Consider the following 21889-nt stretch of genomic DNA (forward strand, 5'->3'; position numbering starts at 1 on the left):
GAAGAGCTCGAATTAAGGACGCAAGAACTGAAGGAGTGGAGAGAACCAGCGTAAACATGAGGAGAACAGCGCCAGTGTGAGTGGGAGGAGAAAGGAGAATCAGCGTAAGCATGAGCTGGAGCTGGCCTGCTGAGGAGCATGGGGCCTGGCTGTAGCGAGTGAGTGGGGACCCAAGCCTACAAAGAGCTTTATAAGGGCTTGCTGCCCCAGTGTAAGGAGGGAGGACATAGACACCTTCCTGACGGCCTTTGAGAATGCCTGCGAGCTGCACAGGGTTGACCTGCAGACAGGATCTCACCCCTTACTGGACTCCACAGCCATGGAGGTGTACAGCCGACTGAAAGGGGCGGAGGCAGGGGACTACGAACTGTTCAAACAGGCCCTGCTACGGGAGTTTGGGCTGACTCCTGAGTGTACCAGAAAAAGTTCCGGAGTCAGCGTAAAACCCACTGAGGTCACATACCTACAATTGGTCAATCGGGAGCAGGGGTATGCCGCAAGTGGACAGCTGGGGCCCAAACTAAAGAGGACCTGCTTGACCTATTCTACTGGAGCACCTGTACGAGCAGTGCCCGTCCGACCTGAGGTTGTGGTTGATGGACCAGAAGCCGGAGAAGCTGCAGCACACAGGCAGCTGGCCGACCAATTTGTGGACAGTCGGGCAGGGGATAACATGCAGGAGTCTCGATGGAGCAAGCCTGCCTCAACGCAGAGAGAGAGTCACCATGGATCTCCCAGCGGGGCCTATGGAGAACCCCCCACAAAAGGGAGCATCCAGCATCAGGTCCATCCGTCCCACTGGAGGGGACCCACGAGACATGGGCTGCTATCGCTGTGGCCAACGAGGCCACATACGGGTCCAGTGCCCCAAGCTCAGGGACAGACCGAGCAGACCCAACCCGCAGAGGGGTTGACTGGGTAAAGACCCAGTCGGATGAGGGGCAACATTCCCAAGAAAGGGGGGCTGGCAGCGTACCACCAGTAAAAAAGGGAGGAGGTCCCCATATCAGCTCCAGGCTCTGAGTTTTTGGTTTACAGGTGGGAGTGGGGCTGCCCCTCCGGAGAGAGTGCCTTGTTTCCCTGGAGGTAGATGGGAGGAAGGTCACTGGACACGGGTACAGAGGTGACACTGGCCCGGCCCGAGGTGGTGGCTTCAGATCGGATGGTTCCCGACACCTACCTGACCCTGATGGGTGTGTGCGGGACCTCATTCAAGGTTCCGTGGCAAGGGTACACCTGAAGTGGGGGGTCAAGGGAGGGCCCAAGGACGTGGGATACACCCACATTTGCCCACGGAGGTGTTAATGGTGGGGGCCCTGGAGGTCTGGCCAACAACGCCCGGGGTGCCCTGGTCATGACCCATAGTCAGAGTCAGCGCAGGGCACTGCACCCTGACAACGGGGAATGTACTGTGCCCGAGGTGCAGGACCCTAACCTGGTGGGGAGGGAACGCCCAGGACACAGCTCAGAGAGGCTGCGGCCTCAGACCACAGTCGACGAGAGAGAGCAGGGTCCCCATCCCTGTGCCAGCTGCTGAGTTCCAGGCCGAGTTGCAGAGAAGGATCCCTCCTTGCAGAGACCAAGGGACCTGGCCGACCTCAGTGCGGTACAGTCCATGAGGAGAGGTTGCAAGGAGAGGTTCCTGTGGGAGAGGTGGCTCCCATCCCCAGATCTCGTAGGGCGCGTGGGGAGTGGCGGTTCCAGTGGGAGCTGGCGCTGGCTTCCCACCCCAGTCTGTGGGGGGGTCTGGGGAGTGGCGGTTTCCAGCGGGTGGGGGGCGCTGGCTTCCTTCCCCAGCTTTGGATGGGGACTGGGGAGTGGCCAGTTTGAAGCGGGGGCGGGGCGCTGGCTTCCCTCCCCACCTCAAGGAGGGACCTGGAGAATGGCGGTTCGAGAGGGGGCGGGGCGCTGGCTTCGATCTCTAGCTCTGGGAGGGGAGTGGGGAGTGGCGGTTCGAGTGGGGGAGGGGCACTGGCTCAGGGAGGGGCCTGGGGACTGGCGGATCTAGCAGGGGCGGGGGCTGGCTTCCCTCACCAGCTCTGGACAAGCCTGTGAAGTGGCGGTTCAAGCAGGGGAGGGACGCTGGATTCCCTCCCCAACTCTGGTGGGGAGGCGGGTAGTGGCGGTTTGAGCGGGGGCGGGGCGCTGGTTCCCTCCCCAGCTCTGTGGAAGGAGCGGGGAGCCGCGGTTCCAATGTGGGTGGCGAGCTGGTTTCCCTCCCCAGCTGTGAGAGAGGGAGTGAGGAGAGGCCATTCCAGCGGGGGTGGAGCGCTGACTTCCCTGTCCAGGTATGGGAGAGGCCTAGGGAGTGACGGGTTGAGTGGGCGCGGGGCGCTGGATTCCCTCCCCAGCTCTGGAAGGGGCCTGGGGAATGGCGGTTCGAGTGGGGGTGGGGCGCGGGATTCCCTCTCCAGCTCTGGGAGGGGTGTGGGGGGCAGGCAGCGAGCTCCTTGCTTTGGTCGCAGCATCAGAGCCATCATGAGCCCCCTCTCCGGTGTGCAGGGGGGCAGGTACCCTGAGCCCAGCAGCCCCTCCCCCCTGCCAACTGCGTCACTTGCATTTTCACTGACCATTTCCATCCTAGCCAATTGGTTCCCTGGATTTGAATTCAAACCCTCGGTCGTTACCGGAGCAGTCCCCTCAGAGAGCCCGGGAGGGAGCCGAGCATCCCGCACTCGCTGGAACTGTCGCTCCCCAGAGACGGGGAGGGAACTCTCCCCTCGCAGAGACGGGGAGGGAACTCAGCGCCCCACCCCGCAGGAACGGCTTCTCCCCAGTTCGCTGGGGATTCTCTGCCCTGTTTTGTTTGCAGTTCGCTCTGATTGAGTGACCTCAGCTGGCTCCCACGGGCAGCACCGTCACACGGCCCCCGCTGGAACCGCCACTCCCCTCTCCCCTCCCAGAGCTGGCGAGGGAACCCAGTGCCCCGCCCCCGCTGGTACCACCACTCCCCTCTCCCCTCCCAGAGCTGGCGAGGGAAGCCAACACCCCTGCCCCACTCGAACTGCCACCCCCCAGGCCCCTACTAGAGCTGGGGAGGGAACCCAGCCCCCAGCCCCTGCTGGAGCAGCCACTCCCCAGTCCCCTGCCAGAGTTGGAGGGAGTACACAGCGCCCCTCCCTCGCTGCAACCGCCTCTCTCCAGGCCCCTCCCAGAGCTGGGGAGGGAAGCCAGCGCCCCGCCCCCACTCTTACTGCAACTTCCCAGGCCCATCCCAACCATTGGGGTGATCTGCCGAGGGATCCCTCCTTGGAGAAGCTGAGGGAACTTGCTGGCCACAGCTCTGCAAACCCCCTTGGGGAAGGCTGCAGGGACAGAGTCCTGTGGGTGAAGGGATTCCTGTACTGGGAATGGGCTCCCCTAGGGGAAGTAGAACTGGGGGGAATCAGGAGGCAGCCCCAGAAATCCACTGGGTTCTTCCCTTTCGAGCTGCTGGATGGGAGGAGAGTGAGGGGACCCCTGAACCTGGAAGGGGAGGATTGGGAGGAGAAGGGGGAAGACCCCTGGGGGATCTCTTCCCTGGAGTGGGACCCAATCTCCCCATCAGGTGTTCCCTGTTCAGAGTCACTGGGAGAGCAGCCCAGAACCTGGAGAGAGAGGTCAAGGCCCTGCTGGCTTTAGATGGCATCCAGCCGTTCAACAGCCCATGGGCCTCACCCGTGGGGCTGATCCCCAAGGGAGACAGGATGATCTGGTTTAGTGGGGACTATTGAAAGGTTAAAGCCATCACAGTGTCCAATGCCTACCCCATCCCTAGGCCTGGGGAGATTCTAGAGAAGCTGAGGGAAATGGAGAACATGGCCCTGGCATACAATAATGTGTGTCTTTAGGCAGACCTGGGAGGAACAGGTGTCCCAGGTGAAGAGGGGGCTGGGCTGCCTCAAGGAGGCAGGACTGACGGTAAAAGCTGAAAAGTGTAAGGTGGGGACGGCAGAGGTGTTGAATCTGGGCCAATAGGTGAGGAGCGGCTGCTGAAACCCAAAGCTGGCCAAAAGCCAAGAGGGGGGGATCTTAACCAAGAAAGCCCCAATCGCAGCCCAGAGTGCTGGGAAAAGACCTAATCTCAGTTTGAACCCCAGGGGTATTGGGCTAGCAAAAGGGTTCGGGCTGCATAATCCTTCCCACATGTGGCCTGCTAGTGCCATCAAGCACACCTGATCTAAGATCCCCCCCTGCTGATCACCGCCCCTTGCAGAGATCCACCAGCCAGCACCTCTCAGACAAAGGGATCAGGTGACCTCCTGGCCTGGGGAAAGCAACTGAGAGAGAAGGAGGGGCTGGAGGGGGTTTGGCAGTCTGGAGCTGGCTGGGGGAGGAAGGTAAGGACAGACAGGGCTCTGACTCCCCTCCCCAAATGGGGCTGTGGTGCTCCTGGCGCCCCAAGATGGACCTAACTGGGGGGGTCCTCTTGTCTGGGCCTGCAAGACCTGTCTTGGACTGTGTTTCTGGCGTCTAAATAAACCTGCTTTTCTGACTGGCTGAGAGTCCTGGTGAATCGCAGGAAAAGGGGTGCAGAGCCCCGACTCCCCCACACTCCGTGACAACTGGTGGCAGCGGCGGGACTTACTGCACCCCATGGATGGCACTTCCTGCAGTAAGTGACTGGGGAGCAGTAAAAAAAAGGGGACTGACAAGGACTAGGTGGCTGAAGAGTCAGAGAGAGAAGGGGTAAGGTGATGATTAACCACTGGGACTGTGTGACCAGAGAGAAGGACTTTGCAGTAACAGGGCCCCCCGAGGGGATTGCAGGAGCGGTCCCAGGGGTAGAGGAGTTTGCAGCTTGACCCTGGCAGAGAGGGGGTGACCGAAAAAAGGACTGGTGCACAAGGGGTCTCCCTGGAACCAGTGGAAGCTGAGAGCACAGGCCGGCGAGTGGCCAGCAGGAAGATTTATGCTAAGCACCTTAAGAAAGACCTGGTGGAGCTGTGCAAGCAGGGGGGCTTTGCATTGGGAGGTCCACCAAAGAACAGCTAATTGCCCAGCTGGAGGAGAAGGATCCGTCGGGTGAACGGAGCTCGGTCGATGAGGGAAGCTGCCCAGCGGATGCAGCGTGGGCCCCAGGGCCTGACATGGCTGGGAGGGGCCAGACTGCTGCCAAGGACACCCCGACATCCTGCCCACCTATACCTAGGAAAGAGGTTAGGGGAAACCCAGTGAATACCGAGGGCACCCTGACCCCGGTGGCCAGAAGGGGATCATCCCAGCGGAGCTCCTCGTCCCTGGAATGGATGTGGATGGAACATGACAGGGAGCTGAGACAAGAAGAGCTCAAGTAGAGGAGGCAAGGACTGAAGGAGTGGGACAACCAGCGTAAACATGAGAGGTCTGGCCAAGCAACGCCAGGGGTGCCCTGGTCGTGACCCGTAGTCAGAGTCAGTGAAGGGCACTGCACCCTGACAACACGGAAGGTACTGTGCCCGAGGTGCAGGACCCTAACCTGCTGGGGAGGGAACGCCCAGGGACACGGCTCAGAGAGGCTGCGGCCTCAGACCCAGCCGACGAGAGAGAGCAGGTCCCCATCCCTGTCCCAGCTGCTGAGTTCCAGGCCAAGATGCAGAAAGATCCCTCCTTGCGGAGGCCAAGGGACATGGATAACCTGAGTGCCGTACAGTCCATGAGGAGAGGTTACAAGGAGAGGTTCCTATGAGAGAGGTGGCTTCCCTCCCCAGCTCTGGTAGGGGTCTGGAGAGTGGTGGTTCAAGCAGGGGTGGGGCACTGGCTTCCCTCCCCAGCTCTGGGATGGGATTTGGGTGTGGCGGTTCCAGGAAGGGCAGGGCGCTGGCTTCCCTGCCCAGCTCTGCAAGGGGCCTGGCAAGTGGCGGTTCGAGCGGGTGAGGGACATTGCCTTCCCTCCCCAGCTCTAGGAGGGGCGTGGAGTGTCGCCGCTCGAGCGGGGGCGAGACGCTGGCTTCCCTCCCCAGCTGTGGTTGGGACTTAGGGAGTGGTGGTTCGAGTGGGGGCAGGCAGCGAGCTCCTTGCTTTGGTCACAGCATCAGAGCCAGCGTGAGCCCCCTCTCCGGTGTGCAGGGGGGGTGGGGAGCATCTCTCCTTCCCACTCAGCCCCAGGGGGCTGGTTACAGGTAGGCAGGTACCCTGAGCCCAGCAGCCCTTCCTGCCTGCCAGCCACGTTGTTTGCATTTTTACTGACCATTTCCATCCTAGCCAATTGATTCCTTGTATTTGAATTCAAACCCTCGGCCGTTACAGGAGCAGGGCCTGGATCCTGTGCCAAAGAGACACGCTCACCCCCCAACAGGGCCTCCCAGACGATATCCTGGAGAACCCCAACAACCAGCCAGCCAGAACCCTCCTGGGTCTGCACAGGGATCCGGGCCATAGGCAGGACGAGGGGCTTCACCCTGGGGACCTTCACCCAGGTCCCACAGCTCCTCAGCATCTGCGGCTGCACCATCACAGTTTTCTCTGTCCCAGAGTCTTGACACCCCAGGCGTGTTTCCCCACTGACCCTTGGGCAGCCCCCTATGTCTCTCTGCTCCACCATCCCCAGTCCATGGTGCTGCTGCTTCTCCTGCAGCTTTTCATCAGACTCTTGCTCTCTCTCACGATCCTCTTGCTCTCTCGGACTCTGCTCCCATCCCATCCGTCTCCGATCCCCTGATGGGGAACCCGATCGTGAAAACCATCATCTGGTTGGGGATCAGACTCTAGGGGATGCCTGGCTGCTTCTCCAGCTGCTCCCAAATCCTCTTGTAGCCCCATCTGGGTCAGGAATCTGCTCCTCAGAGGGGTCCTTCTCCAACTCACGATTAACTGTGCCTTGGTGAACTTCCCCGTGCGTCACCCTCTCTTTGTGCACAGGATCACAATGTCCTTCTACAGGAGATGGTGATAGGCCATCACCTCACCGTTCCCAAGTGGCTCTGGACTCACAGGCCTGTGTGCTCTTTACTCCCCATGGTTTCCAGGAAGAACCCCTGGTGTGCCAGCCCTTCTCGTAATCACCACCTCTTTGCCAGGGTCGAGCTGCAGACTCCTCTGCCCCTGGGACTGCTCCTGCAATCCCCAGAGGGACCCTGCTACTGCAAAAATCCTCTCTCCTCGGGCAGAGTGGCAAGCTCCTCCGCCCCGAGACTGCTCACTGCAGTCCTCAAGGGGACCCCGGTACTCCAACAGTCCTTCTCGCTGGTCACACACTTCCAGAGGTTAACCGCCCCCTGAAACCGTCCCTCTCTAAGCTTTCAGCATACCTGGTCCTCATTATCCCCCCTTTGTTTTACTGCTCCCCAGTCACTTACTGCAAGCAGCGCCATTCACGGGGTGCAGTACATCCCACCTCTGCCACCAGTTGTCACGGAGTCACCGGGTGATGCTCTTGAACTGCTCCCCACAAAGCTAGTCAGGACTTTGAGGAGCCTCCTCTCCCTTGGAGCAGACTTGTTCAGGGCAAGAAGCTCACACGTCTTCACCTCTTGGGTCTTTCCTTGGAGGATTTAGCATCCTCTGACACTCTGTGCTCTTCCCCCAGCGAGTCCGCCCAGGCAAGGTCCATTCTGGGGGGGTATCAAGGTTTTTTCCCCACTTTGAACTTTAGCGTCCAAAAAGTGGGGACCTGCATGATCATTTTTAATCTTAATTACCAGCTTAAATTTGGTACGGTGGCACCAGCCAAAAATATCGTGTTTGGCACACTTCCTGTTCCCCCAAAACATTCCCTGGGGAACCCGAGACCCAAACTCCTTGGATCTGAACACAAGGAGAAATTAGCCTTCCCCCTTCTCTTTTTTCCCCCAGACTTTCCCTTCCCTGGGTTACTCTGAGAGGCTACACTAATCCAAACTCCTTGGATCTTAAAACAAAGAGGAATTAACCTTCCCCCACTCCTTTTCCCCCCACCAATCTCTGGTGCGTTCAGACCCATTCTCCTTGGGTCTTAAAACAAGGGGAAAAAATCAATCAGGTTCTTAAAAAAGAAAGCTTTTAATTAAAGAAAGAAAAGGTTAAAATTATCTCTGTAAAATTAGGATGGAAAATGTTTTACAGGGTATTCAGATTTATATAGCCTAGAGAGACCTCCCCCATCCCCAGCCTGTGATTCAAAGTTACAGCAAACAGAAGTAAAAATCCTTCCAGCAAAAGACACATTTACAAGTTAAGAAAACAAACATAAGACTAATCCACGATTCCTGGCTATACTTACTATTTTGAAACATGAGAGACTGATTCGGAAAGATTGGAGAAAACCTGGTTGCACATCTAGTCACTCTTAGCCACAAGAGTGAACAAAGAATAAAACAAACAGAACAACAAAAACGTCCCTCCACCAAGATTTGAAAGTATGCTGTCCCCCGATCGGTCCTTTGGTCAGGTGTCAGCCAGGTTCACTGAGCTTCTTAACCCTTTACAGGTAAAAGTGACATTAACCCTTAACCTTCTGTTTATGACAGGAGGGAAGCCAGCACCCTGCCCCCGCTGGAACCGCCACTCCCCAGGCCCCTCCCAGAGCTGGGAAGGGAAGCCAGCGCCCTGCACCCGCTGGAATTGCCCCTCCACTGTCCCCTTCTAGAGTTGGTTCGGGAACCCAGCGTCCCGCCCCCGCTAGAATGGCCACTCCCCAGTCCCCTCGCAGAGCTGGGGAGGGGAGACAGAGCCCTGCCCCTTCAGGAACAGCTGCTCCCCCGTCTCCTGGCAGAGCCGGGGAGGGAACCCAGCGCCCCTCCTCCGCAGGAACGACTGCTGCCCACTACTCTCACAGAGCTGGAGAGGGAAGGCAGTGCCCCTCCCGTGCTGGAACAGTTACTCCCCAGTCCCATCACAGAGCTGGGGTGGGAACGCAGTGCCCCGCCCCCGCAGGAACGGCTTCTCCCCAGTACCCTCATGTGACGAACTGGGAATGTTCTTAATGTTTTCTCTGAGTACTGTGTTGGTGCCTCAGTGTCCCCATGGCAGTTCTTAAGTATCTGGCAGAGCAAAGGGCCAGTGTACCTAAGTGCCTGACACTCTGTCTCCTAGCAATTTATGGCCTGGGCCCCTCCCCTGCAGAGGTGCCAACTGAAGGTGTTGGAGACAAAGAGATTAGGTGACCTCCTGTCCCTGAAAAGGAACTGAGCAGAGAAGAGGAGCTGGAGGGAGTTGTTAGGCTGGAGCTGGCTGAGGGCGGACATGGGGGTCTGGTCACTGCCCCTCAGAATGGACCTGGCTGAGGGGTCCGGTTCGCTGTATCTACAAGCTTTAATCCCTGTTTTACTGGCTGGCTGAGAGTCACGTCTGACTGCAAAGTAGGGGTGCAGGGCCCTGTGGCTTCCCCAGGACCCTGCTGGGGCAGGATCACTGTGGGAAGCGCACGGAGGGGTAGAGAATGCTGAATGCTCCAAGGAGAGACCCAGGAGGTAAAGACGTGTGAGCTTCTTGCCCTGAACAAGTCTGCTCCAAGGGAGAGGAGGCTCCTCAAAGTCCTGACTAGCTTTGTGGGGAGCAGTTCCAGAGCATCACCCGGTGACTCCTTGACAACTGGTGGCAGAGGTGGGATGTACTGCACCCCGTGAATGGCGCTGCTTGCAGTAAGTGACTGGGGAGCAGTAAAACAAAGGGGGGATAATGAGGACCAGGTATGCTGAAAGCTTAGAGAGGGACGGTTTCAGGGGGCGGTTAACCTCTGGAAGTGTGTGACCAGCGAGAAGGACTGTTGGAGTAACAGGTTCCCCTTGAGGACTGCAGTGAGCAGTCTCAGGGGTGGAGGAGCTTGCCACTCTGCCCGGGGAAAGAGGATTTTTGCAGTAGCAGGGTCCCTCTGGGGATTGCAGGAGCAGTCCCAGGGGCGGAGGAGTCTGCAGCTCGACCCTGGCAAAGAGGTGGTGATCACGAGAAGGGGCTGGCACACCAGGGGTTCTTCCTGGAAACCATGGGGGAGCCAAGAGCACACAGGTCTGTGAGTCCAGAGCCACTTGGGAACGGTGAAGGGATGGCCTATCACCATCTCCTGTAGAAGGACATTGTGATCCTGTGCACAAAGAGAGGGTTACGCACGGGGAAGTTCACCAAGGCACAGTTAATAGTGCAGTTGGAGGAGGAGGACCACTCTGAGGAGCAAATTCCTCACCCAGATGGGGCTACAAGAGGATCTGGGAGCAGCTGGAGCAGCAGCCAGGCATTCCCGAGAGTCTTGTCCCCACCCAGAAGAGAGTCTTCACGATCGGGTTCCCCATCAGTGAATTGGAGACAGATGGGATTGAAGCAGATTCTGAGAGAGGGAAAGGACCTTGAGAGGGAGCAAAAGGCTAAGGAAAAGCTGCAGGAGAAGCATCAGCACCATGGACTGGTGATGGTGGAGTGGAGAGACATAGGAGGCTGCCCAAGGGTCAGTGGGGAAACACGCCTGCGGGGGTGAGACACTGGGATAGAGAGAACTGTGGTGGTGCAGCCCCAGATGCTGAGGGACTGTGGGACCTGGGTAAAGGTCCCTGAGGTTAAGCCCCTCGCCCTGCCTCTGTCCCAGATCCCTGTGCAGACCCAGGAGGGGTTGGGCTGGCTGGTCATTGGGGTTCTCCAGGATATCGGCTGGAAGGCCCTGTTGGGGGGTTACTGTCTCCCCTTGGGACAGGATCCAGGCCCCGCTCCTGTAAGGGCTGAGGGTTTGAATTCAAATCCAGGGAACCAATTGGCTAGGATGGAAATGGTCAGTGAAAATGCAAATGACGTGGCTGGCAGGGGGGAGGGACTGCTGGGCTTAGGATACCTGCCTACCTATAACCAGCCCCCTAGGGCTGAGTGGGAGGGAGAGATGCTCCCCGCTCCCCTGCACACCGGAGAGGGAGCTCACGCTGGCTCTGATGCTGGGACCAGAGCAGAGAGCTCGCTGCCTGTCCCCACTGGGACAGCAAGGGCAGCGCTGAGCACAAGGGGAGCTGAGACCCCAGCTGAGTGCGGGGACACCCAGGCAGGGCAGGTTGGCTGCCAGACAGGCTGCTGGGAAGTGATTACACAGCAGAGCGCAAGCTATCAGGGACAAGGCTCAGGGGGACTGTTACCCCAGGCCCAGCCAGTGAGAGGGAGCAGGTCCCACTCCCTGCCCCAGCAGCTGAATCCCAGACTGAGCTGCAGAGGGATCCCTCCTTGGAGAAGCTAAGGGAACTTGCTGGCCACAGCGCTGCAAGCCCCCTTGGGGAAGGCTGCAGGGACAGAGTCCTGTGGGTGAAGGGATTCCTGTACTGGGAATGGGCTCCCCAAGGGGAAGTAGAATGGGGGGAATCAAGAGGCAGCCCCAGAAATCCACTGGGTTCTTCCCTCTCAAGCTGCTGAATGGGAGAATAGTGAGGGGACCCCTGGACCTAGAAGGGGAGGATTGGGAGGAGAAGGGGGAAGACCCCCTAGTGGATCTCTTCCCTGAAGTGGGAGCCAATCTCCCCATCAGGTGTTCCCCTTTCAAAGTCAGTGAAAAAGCAACCCAGATCCTGGAAAAAGAGGTAAAAAAGATCCAGGCTTTAGATGGGATCCAGCTGTTTTACAGCCCATGGGCCTCACCAGTGGGGCTGATCCCCAAGGGAGACAAAATAATCTGGTTTTATGGGGGCTATGAGAAGCTTAAAGCCATCACAGTGTCCGATGCCGACCCCATGCCTAGGCCTCGGGAGATTTTAGACAAGCAGAGGGTGATGAAGAACTTGGCCCTGGCAGACACTGATAACATGTGCATCTTTAGCCAAACCTGGAAGGAACAGATGTCCCAGGTGAAGAGGGGGCTGGGCTGCCTCAAGGAGGTGGGACTGACGGTAAAAGCTGAAAAGTGTAAGGTGGGAACGGCAGAGGTGTTGTATCTGGGCCACAAGGTGGAAAGCGGCTGCCCAAGCCCAGAGCTGGCCAAGGCAAAGATGGGAGCTCTTAACCAAGAGAGCCCGAATCGCAGCCCAGAGTGCTGGGAGAAAACACTGTCCCAGATTGAACCCCAGGGGTATTGGGGTAGCAAAAGGGTTCAAGCCGCATAAACCTTCCCACATGCAGCCTGCGAGTGCCATCAAGCACGCTCAACCTAAAGGAGGGCGTGAGACTGAACTGTCCTGGTGTAACTCACACCGAGGAATGGGAGAGATGCTGGGGCATCCATGGGAACGTTGGTGAGTTCAAACTTCCCCAGGTCACTGGCTGGAGTGACCTGGCTCAGTTCGGTCTCAAAGGGGGGAGAGATGTGACGAACTGGGAATGTTCTTAATGTTTTCTCTGGTGCCTCAGTGTCCCCTAGGCAGTTCTTAAGTATCTGGCAGAGCAAAGGGCCAGTGCACCTAAATGCCTGACACTCTGTCTCCTAGCAACTTATGGCCTGGGCCTCTCCCCTGCAAACGTGTCAACTGAAGGAGTTGGAGACAAAGAGATCAGGTGACCTCCTGGCCCGAAAAAGGAACTGAGCAGAGAAGAGGGGCTGGAGGGGGTTGTTATAGATTCATAGATTCATAGATTCTAGGGTCAGAAGGGACCAATGTGATCATCTAGTCCGACCCCCTGCACAAACCAGGCCACAGAACCCTACCCATCTACTTCTATAACAAACTCCTAACCTATGCCTGAGTTATTGGAGTCTTCAAATTGTGGTCTGAAGACCTCAAGCTGCAGAGAATCCACCAGCAAGTGACCCATGCCCCACACTGCAGGGGAAGGCGAAAAACCTCCAGGGCCTCTGCCAATCTGCCCTGGAGGAAAATTCCTTCCCGACCTCAAATATGGCGATCAGCTAAACCCTGAGCATGTGGACAAGACTCACCTGCCAGCACTCAGGAAAGAATTCTCTGCAGTAACTCAGATCCCATCCCATCACCAACTACTGGGTATACTTATCTGGCGATAATCAAAGATCAATTGCCAAAATTAGCCTCTCCCATCATACTATCCCTTCCATAAACTTATCAAGATTAATCTTAAAGCCAGATATGTCTTTTGCCCCCACTACTCCCCTTGGAAGGCTGTTCCAGAACTTCACTCCTCTAATGGTTAGAAACCTTTGTCTAATTTCAAGTCTAAACTTCCTAGTGTCCAATTTATACCCATTCGTTCTTCTGTCTACATTGGTACTAAGCTTAAATAATTTCTCTCCCTCCCTAATATTAATCCCTCTGATATATTTATAAAGAGCAAGCATATCCCCCCTCAGCCTTCTTTTGGCTAGACTAAACAAGCCAAGCTCTTTGAGTCTCCTTTCATATGACAGGTTTTCCATTCCTCGGATCATCCTAGTAGCCTGTCTCTGAACCTGTTCCAGTGTGAATTCATCCTTCTTAAACATGGGAGACCAGAACTGCACACAGTATTCAAGGTGGGGTCTCACCAGCGCCTTATATAATGTTACTAACACCTCCTTTACTTTGCTGGAAATACCTCGCCTAATGCATCCTAAAACCGCATTAGCTTTTTTAACGGCCATATCACATTGGCGGCTCATAGTCATCCTGTGATCTACCAATACCCCAAGGTCCTTCTCCTTCTCTGTTGCTTCCAACTGATGCGTCCCCAATCTATATCTAAAGTTCTTATTATTAATCCCTAAGTGCATGACCTTGCACTTTTCACTATTAAATTTCATCCTATTACTATTACTCCAGTTCACAAGGTCATCCAGATCTTCCTGTATGATATCCCGGTCCTTCTCCGTGTTAGCAATACCCCCCAGCTTCGTGTTATCCGCGAACTTTATTAGCACATTCCCGCTTTTTGTGCCAAGGTCGGTAATAAAAAGGTTAAATAAGATTGGTCCCAGAACCGATCCTTGAGGAACTCCACTAGTAACCTCCTTCCAGCCTGACAGTTCACCCTTCAGTATGACCCGTTGTAGTCTCCCATTTAACCAGTTCCTTATCCACCTTTCAATTCTCATATTGATCCCCATCTTTTCCAATTTGACTAATAATTCTGCATGTGGAACCGTGTCAAATGCCTTACTGAAATGGAGGTAAATTAGGTCTACTGCATTTCCTTTGTCTAAATAGTCTGTCACCTTCTCAAAGAAGGAGATCAGGTTGGTTTGGCACGATCTACCTTTAGTAAAACCAAGTTGTACTTTGTCCCAATTACCATTGACCTCAATGTCCTTAACTACTTTCTCCTTCAAATTTTTTTCCAAGACCTTACATACTACAGATGTCAAACTAACAGGCCTATAGTTAATCGGATCACTCTTTCTCTTTCTGTTAGGCTGGAGCTGGCTGAGGGAGGACGTGGGGGTCTGGTTCACTGCCCCCCAGGATGGACCTGGCCGAGGGGTTCGGTTTGCTGTACTTACAAGCTTTATTTTAGACCCTGTTCCTGTCATCAAATAAACCCCTGTTTTACTGGCTGGCTGAGAGTCACATCTGACTGCAAAGTGGGGGTGCAGGACCCTGTGGCTTCCTCAGGACCCTGCTGGGGGGGACTCGCTGTGGGAAGCACACGGAGGGGCAGAGGATGCTGAACGCTCCAAGGAGAGACAAAGGAGGTAAAGACGTGAGCTTCTTGCCCTGAACAAGTCTGCTCCAAGGGAGAGGAGGCTTCCCAAAGTCCTGCCTGGCATTGTGGGGAGCAGTTCCAGAGCATCGCCCGGGGACTCCGTGAAACCTCGCAGAGCTGGGGAGAGAAGGTAGCGCCTCTCCCCCGCTTTAACAGCCGCTCCCCAGTCCCCTGGTAGAGCTAGGAAGGGAACCCAGCACCCCAACTTCGCTTGAACGGCCACACCCCACTCACCTCGCAGAGCTGGGGAGAATAGACAGCGCCCCAGTCCCCTCGCAGAGCTGCGGAGAGGAGACAACGCCCCACCCCCACAGGAACGGCCGCTCCCCAATCCCCTCGCAGAGCTGGGGAGGGAAGGCAGCACCCCGTCCCCGCAGGAATGGCCGCCCCCCAGTCCCCTCACAGAGCCGGGGAGGGATGATAGCGCCCCTCTCCCACTGGAACTGGAACTCCCCAGTCCCCTCGCAGAGCTGGAGAGGGAAGGCAGCGCCCCGTCCCAGCTGGATCAGCCGCTACACCGTCCCCTTATAGGGCTGAGGAGGGAACCTTGTGCCTTGACCCCGCAGGAACGGCCGCTCCCCGGTCCCCTGGCAGAGCTCGGGAGGGAACCCAGCGCCCCACCCCCACAGGAATGAGAGCTGCTCAGTTCCCACATAGAGCTGGGAGGGGAACCCAGCACCCCGCCCCCGCAGGAACGGCCGTTCCCCAGTCCCCTCGCAGAGGTGGATAGGGAACCCAGCACCCGCCCCTGGAGGAACGGCCACTCCCCAGTCCCCTCGCAGTGCTGGCGAGGGAACACAACACCCCGCCCCCACTCGAACGGCCGCTCTCTTCTCTTTTGGCAGAGCTGAGGAGGGAATCCAGCACCCTGCCCCCGCAGGAATGGCTGCTTCCTAGTCCCCTAGCAGAGCTGGGGAGGGAAAGCAGGGCCCTGCCCCCCTCGAATAGCCTCTCCCCAGTCCCCTGGCAGAGGTGGGGAGGGAACCCAAGGCCCTGCTCCTGCTGGAACGGCTGCTCCTCATTCCCCTTGCAGAGCTGGGGAGGGAATCTAGCGCCCCACCCCTGCTGGAGCTGCCGCTTCCTAGTCTGCGCAGAGGCGGGGAGGAAATTCAGCACGCCGCCCCAGCAGGAACGGCGGCTCCCCAGTCCCCTGGCAGAGCAGGGGCGGGAAGGCACTGCCCCGCACCCTCTGGACCAGCCACTTCCCAGTCTGCTGGAATAGATGGGAGGGGAACCCAGCGCACCTCCTCCACTGGAACGGAGGCTCCCCAGTCCCCTCCCAGAGCCTGAGAGGGAAGGTAGCCCCCACCCCCGCTGGAACGGCCTCTCCTCATTCCCCTTGCAGAGCCGGGGAGGGAAGGTAGCACCCCGCCCCCGCTGGAGCAGCCGCTCCCCAGTGCCCTAGCAAGGATGGCGAGTGAACCCAGCGCCCCTCCCTCGCTGGAAAGGCTGCTCACCAGTCCATTGGCAGAAGTGGGGAGGGAACCCAATGCCCCGCCCCCGCTAGAATGGTCGCTGTCCAGTCCCATCGCAGAGCAGGGAGGTAACCCAGCGCCCTGCCCCCACTGAAACGGATGGTCTCCAGTCCCCTCGCAGAGCTGGGGAGGAAATCCAGTGCCCCGCCCCCGCAGGAACGGCGGCTGCCCAGTCCCCTGGCAGAGCTGGGGAGGGAACACAGCACCCCGCCCCCGTGGGAAAGGCCGTTCCCCAGTTCCCTCTCAGAACTAGGGAGTGTTGGTGTCACTAGGCATAACCCTAGGTAACTCGGGTGGGTGGAAGGCCACGAATGTCGATGAAGCCCTCCTGTTCTAGGCCAAAGCGAACCAAAGCCCCTCCATGTTGAACTCCACTCGACCTAGAAAGCTATCAGTTGCAGCACAGGTCAAACTGGTCTGAAGCAGTAGTGATAAGGCCTCCGTGTTGAAGGACAAGAAGGAACTGGCAGAAGGAAAACTTACTAACGAGCTGTCGCAGCCAAGGTTACTTAATGCACCTGCGCTTACCTACAGGGAAAGGAGGGGGGGAAAGAAAAAGAATTTAAAAAGGGAAAAGCCGCTTATGTGTGTGTGCAGGATTTGAGATTGTATTCTCCCTCGCACCTTATTTGAGCTCAAATAAACTTGTGCTTTGCTTCTCCACCCTGGTGTTTTTATTCGAGCTGAGCACACTGGGCCACGAACCGCTGTTGCTTGGCCCCGGGCACTGTCTGTACCAGCAACAGGAGGGAAGGCAGCGCCCCATCCCCACTGGAACGGGCACTCCCCAGTTCCCTTGCAGAGCTGGGGAGGGAAGGCAGCACCCCTCCTCTAAACAAAAGGCCACTCCCCAGTCCCCTCGCAGACCTTGGGAGGGAACCCAGCACACTGCCCCCTGGAGCGGACGCTCCCCAGTTCCCTGGCAGAGCTGGGGAGGGAACCCAGTGTCCCGCCTCCGCTAGAACGGCTGCTCCAAAGTCCCCTCGCAGAGCTGCTCAGGGAAGGCAGCGCCCTGCCCCCACAGGAACGGCTGCACCCCAGCCCCCTCGCAGAGCCGGCGAGGGAACCCAGCGACCCGCCTCCGTGGCAATGGCCGCTCCCCATTCACCTCGCAAAGCTGGGGAGGGAAGACAGGGCCCTACCCCCTCCCCAATGGCCATCGGTCAGTTTCCTCGCAGAGCTGGGGACGGAAGGCAGAGCCCCACCCTCGCAGGAACTGTCGCTTCCCAGTCCCCTCGCAGAGCTGGGGAGGGGAGGCAGCGCCCCGCCCCCGCTGGAACGGCTGCTGCCCTGTCCTCTCACAGGCTGGGGAGGGGGGGCAGCGCCCCGCCCCCGCTGGAACGGCTGCTGCCCTGTCCTCTCACAGGCTGGGGAGGGGGGGCAGCGCCCCGCCCCCGCTGGAACGGCTGCTGCCCTGTCCTCTCACAGGCTGGGGAGGGGGGACAGCGCCCTGCCCCTGCTGCAACTGCCGCAGCCCAGGCCCCTCTCACAGCCAGGGAGAGAAGTCAGCGCCCCTCCCCCATTCGAATAGCCAATCCACAGGCCCCTCCCAGAGCTAGCAAGAGAAGCCAGTATCCCGCCACCGCTCGAACTGCCACTGCCCAGGCCCCTTCCAGAGCTGGGGAGGGGAGCCGGCGCCTCACCCCCTCTGGTACCTCCGCTCCCCAGGCCCTTCATGGAGCTAGGGAGAGAACCCAGAGCCCAGCCCCCGCTTGAACTGCCACGCCCCACTCCCCTCCCGGAGCTGGGGAGGGAAGCCAGCGCCCCACCTGTGGTGTTATGAGTATAATATAATATCTCAGTGAAAGGCGATAGGGCCAGAAAGAGTTAATTAACTCACCTCACCGACTGACCTGACCCATGGGTGAACCTTAAGGACTGGTTAGCAAGATATGTAAATGAATAAAGCTTTGAAATGCAGTCTGCATTGTTGGACGCAGAAGGGTAGAGGTTTGCTCAGGTCTTGGGATGTCAGCAAACAGGTCTTGTCTATTGCTCTAGTTTTAATTCAAAGATCAAAAAAGGGAATATTAGCATTTAAGATCATACTAGAGTGAAATAGTTTTATTGTCTATATGTCTCTTTGAATGTTATGGTAACCTGTATCTCAACTGTTTAATGGATAAATTACTCTGTGCTAATGGCCAGGATGTTTGGGAGAAGGAGTTAAGCCTATTGTTTTCTCAGGCCGAAAGGCTGCGGGAAATGTATAAGAAGCCTGGGATATAATCCTTCTTCATCTCAGATCTGCTTTGGGTTTCAAGAGGGGGAAACTTTAAGCCACAAGGATTGAGATCCCCAGTCATTGACTGGAGCCACCCTGAATCTGGAAATTGGACTATAACGTAGGGACTATTTCTAAAAGGACTTTTGGCAATTACAAGCTCACCTTTACTATGTATCTAAATCTCAAGAATTGAATTCAAGTCTGTCTGTATATGGATCTTTTAACCAACAATCTCTCTCTTTTCTTTACTAATAAATTTTAGCTTAGTTAATAAGTATTGGCTATAAGCGTGTATTTTGGGTAAGATCTAAGTTGTAATTGGACCTGGGTATGTGGCTGATCCTTTGGGATTGGAAGAACCTTTTCTTTTATATTATGAAGTAAGATTTTCAGGAATCATCATCATATGTTTGACAGGTGTGTCTGGACGGAGGCCTAAGGCTTGGCACTTTAAGGGAACTGCATGGTTTGGACTTCTAAGTGACCAGTGAGGTACTATAGAAGCTCTTTTGTGCTGGTTGGTAAATCTAAGTATTGAACTAACCACCAGCATTTGGGGTTTGTCTGTCCTGTTTTGTTTGCAGTTCACCCTGATTGAGTGACCTCAGCTGGCTCCCACGAGCAGCACCGTCACAGTGGCGTAGACGTGCAAGGATCCACAGAACCAGGTCAATTAGGCTTTGGGTCAGAATCCCACGCTATCCAAATTTGAGATTTGGGATTGAGAATTTGGTTGATTAAAGATCAGTGACCAAGAGACAGAAGGCATTAGCAAAAGCAATGAAACTGCAAGCCCTGATGGACAGCCTGCAGTTAGATCATGAGCAAAAACTGGCAGAAATTCGAATGAGAGAGAAGCAAGCCTTGGCCCAGCTGGAGGAAGAAGCTGCTGAAAGAAAGGAGGAGGCTGATGAGAGAGAAGAGAAAGCTCGTAAGGGGCGTCTGGAATTACTGGCTGCTGAGGAGAAAGCTCGACAGAGGCAACACAAGCTGGAACAGGAGACTCACAAGATGCAACAAGAAACGGCCAGACTTCAGCTCCAAGTCAAAGAAGCAAGGAAAGAACAGCAGAAACTGTATCCTCTTGAAAATCCAGCTTATAACTATGTTGATATGTGGTATTACTCACTGCAGTTTTCTGTGTTTAACCAGTTTTGCTATAGTCAGGGAGAGGGGGAGTCTATCCTGGTGGGTAATAGCTGTTTGTCTGTTCAAGAAAGCAGTGTGTCTGGGAATGAAGTTTCTGAAAGTCTGTCTAATGTCTCAGAAGTGAATCTGGAGTTAGGCCATGGCTACACTTACAGTTTTGCAGCGCTGGTAGTTACAGCTGTGTTCATACAGCTGTGTAGGGCCAGTGCTGCAGTGTGGCCACACTGACAGCTACCAGCGCTGCAGTGTGGCCACATTTGCAGCACTTGCAGCGCTGTTGGGAGTGGTGCATTGTGGGCAGCTATCCCACAGAACACTTCATCCCATTTTTGCGCTGTGGCTTGTGGGAAGGGGAAGGAAGTGTGCTGGTCTTTCCGCTTCCTGTTCCAACGACTCGTGGTGCTTTGCTACACATTCCGAGCAGTTTGGCGGCATTGTGAGTCTGCAGCGCGATTTCTGAGATTTCTGTTACAAATGGAGCCTGAGCTGCTGAGGACCTTGCTGATGAATGTTGCCAGCACATCACGCATGGCAGTGGAGCTATTCCTTCAGCTGCAAAGTGACAGTGAGGAGTCAGACGATGATATTGAAACGCCTGACGCTCAAGACACTCAATTGCTTGTGGCAGTAACAGACGTGCTTAGCACCGTGGAACAGCGCCTTTGGGCTCGGGAAACCAGCACTCAGTGGTGGGATCACATCGTCCTGCAAGCATGGGATGACGAGCAGTGGCTGCAGAACTTTCAGATGAGAAAAGCCACTTTCATGGGACTGTGTGCTGAGCTCGCCCCTACCCTGCAGCGCAGGGACACGAGATTGAGAGCTGCCCTGCCAGTGGAGAAGTGGGTGGCTATTGCAATCTGGAAGCTAGCAACTCCAGACAGCTACCGATCGGTGGCGAACCAGTTTGGAGTGGGAAAGTCCACCGTTGGAATGGTGCTGATGCAAGTTTGCACAGCCATTAATCGCACCCTGCTAAGAAGAACTGTGACTCTGGGGAACGTGCAAGACATTGTGGATGGCTTTGCACAAATGGGTTTCCCTAACTGTGGAGGGGCAATAGATGGGACGCATATTCCTATTCTGTCCCCACCCCACCTGGCATCAGAGTACGTGAATCGCAAGGGGTATTTCTCCGTGGTTCTGCAAGCGCTTGTGGATCACTGTGGGCGTTTCACTGACATTTACTCAGGATGGCCTGGAAAGGTGCATGATGCACGCATCTTTCGGAACAGTGCCCTGTTCAGGAAGCTGAGGGCCGGGACTTTTTTCCCAGACCGCAAGATCACAGTAGGGGACGTCGAAATGCTCACTGTGATCCTTGGAGACCCCGCTTACCCCTTAATGCCATGGCTCATGAAACCGTATACAGGGAAGCTTGACAGGAGCAAGGACCGGTTCAACTACAGGCTGAGCCGGTGCAGAATGACTGTGGAGTGTGCTTTTGGCCGTTTGAAAGGGCGCTGGAGGTGTCTTTATGGGAAGCTAGATTTGAGGGAAAGCAGCATCTCCGCTATTATATCCGCATGCTGTACCCTCCATAATATTTGTGAAGGGAAGGGTGAAAGATTCAGTGAGGAATGGACCTCCGAGGTTCGACGCCTAGAGGATGAATTTGCACAGCCCTAGAGCAGGGCTACTAGAGAGGCCCAGGAAAGGGCTTCAAGGATTAGGGATGCCTTAAGGGAGCAATTTGATGCTGAGAGCCAACAGTAATGTTTGGTGCCTTTGCTGTGCTCCTTTCTACCTTGGGGTACAATATTTACCACTTCCTGCAATAATAAAATGTATTGTAAAAGCCATAAAATCCTTTATTCAAAGTACAGTACATAAAAGGCCAGGGGGGTGAGGGTGGTGGACTGTACATTCATATGTCCTGTTTGGATTACTGTTCAATGTCTGCTGCACTTCAGGATTACTATGCTGCAGGGTAATGGGGGTGGAGTGCACAGGGTAAGAATTGTAGTTATCAGGGCTGGAAGGTGATGGTACAGGTGTTGGGGGCAGCTGGGGGTAATAAGAAACTTGCTGCTGGAGAAAGGTGTTTTGTGCAAATACTGGGGAACAAGAAAAAGAGCTTTGGGAGGGGTGTGAGTTACCACGGTACAGATCTGCCTGCATGGCTACGAGAGACTCAAAAGTGTCAGTTTGGCAAGCCAGGAGGCTTATCATGTGCTTTGAGGTTTTTTTGGTAGCCAATTCCTTTCTCCTGCTTTCTGTTTGCCTCCACTCATACATTTTCTCTCTCCATTCCTGCATCTTCCTACTTTCTCTGTTGTAGTGATTCATTACTGCTTTAATCAACTCCTCTTTTGATTTTCTTGGATTTTTTCTCAAGTTCTGCAAGCGACGTGAGGGCGGTGATCCGGCTGCATTAGTCAAGGTCACTAAAAAAAACATAGATAGAAACATGTAATACACAGAGGCTACATTGTTTATTATCACACACTGAAGGAGTTTTTAGACTTTTTGTAGCATCATTCCCACATACTTAACATAACACAGAGAGGCCAGGGAAGTGAAGGCATGTCGAGCAATGGGGTGAGAGTTTCTGCCCCGACTTCACCTGTGAGGGGGAACTGACTGATGGCTCACTGGGGTTTATCTGCACTGG

Source organism: Gopherus flavomarginatus, chromosome 16 (genome assembly GCF_025201925.1).
Source record: "Gopherus flavomarginatus isolate rGopFla2 chromosome 16, rGopFla2.mat.asm, whole genome shotgun sequence".
Lineage (NCBI taxonomy): Eukaryota > Metazoa > Chordata > Testudines > Testudinidae > Gopherus > Gopherus flavomarginatus.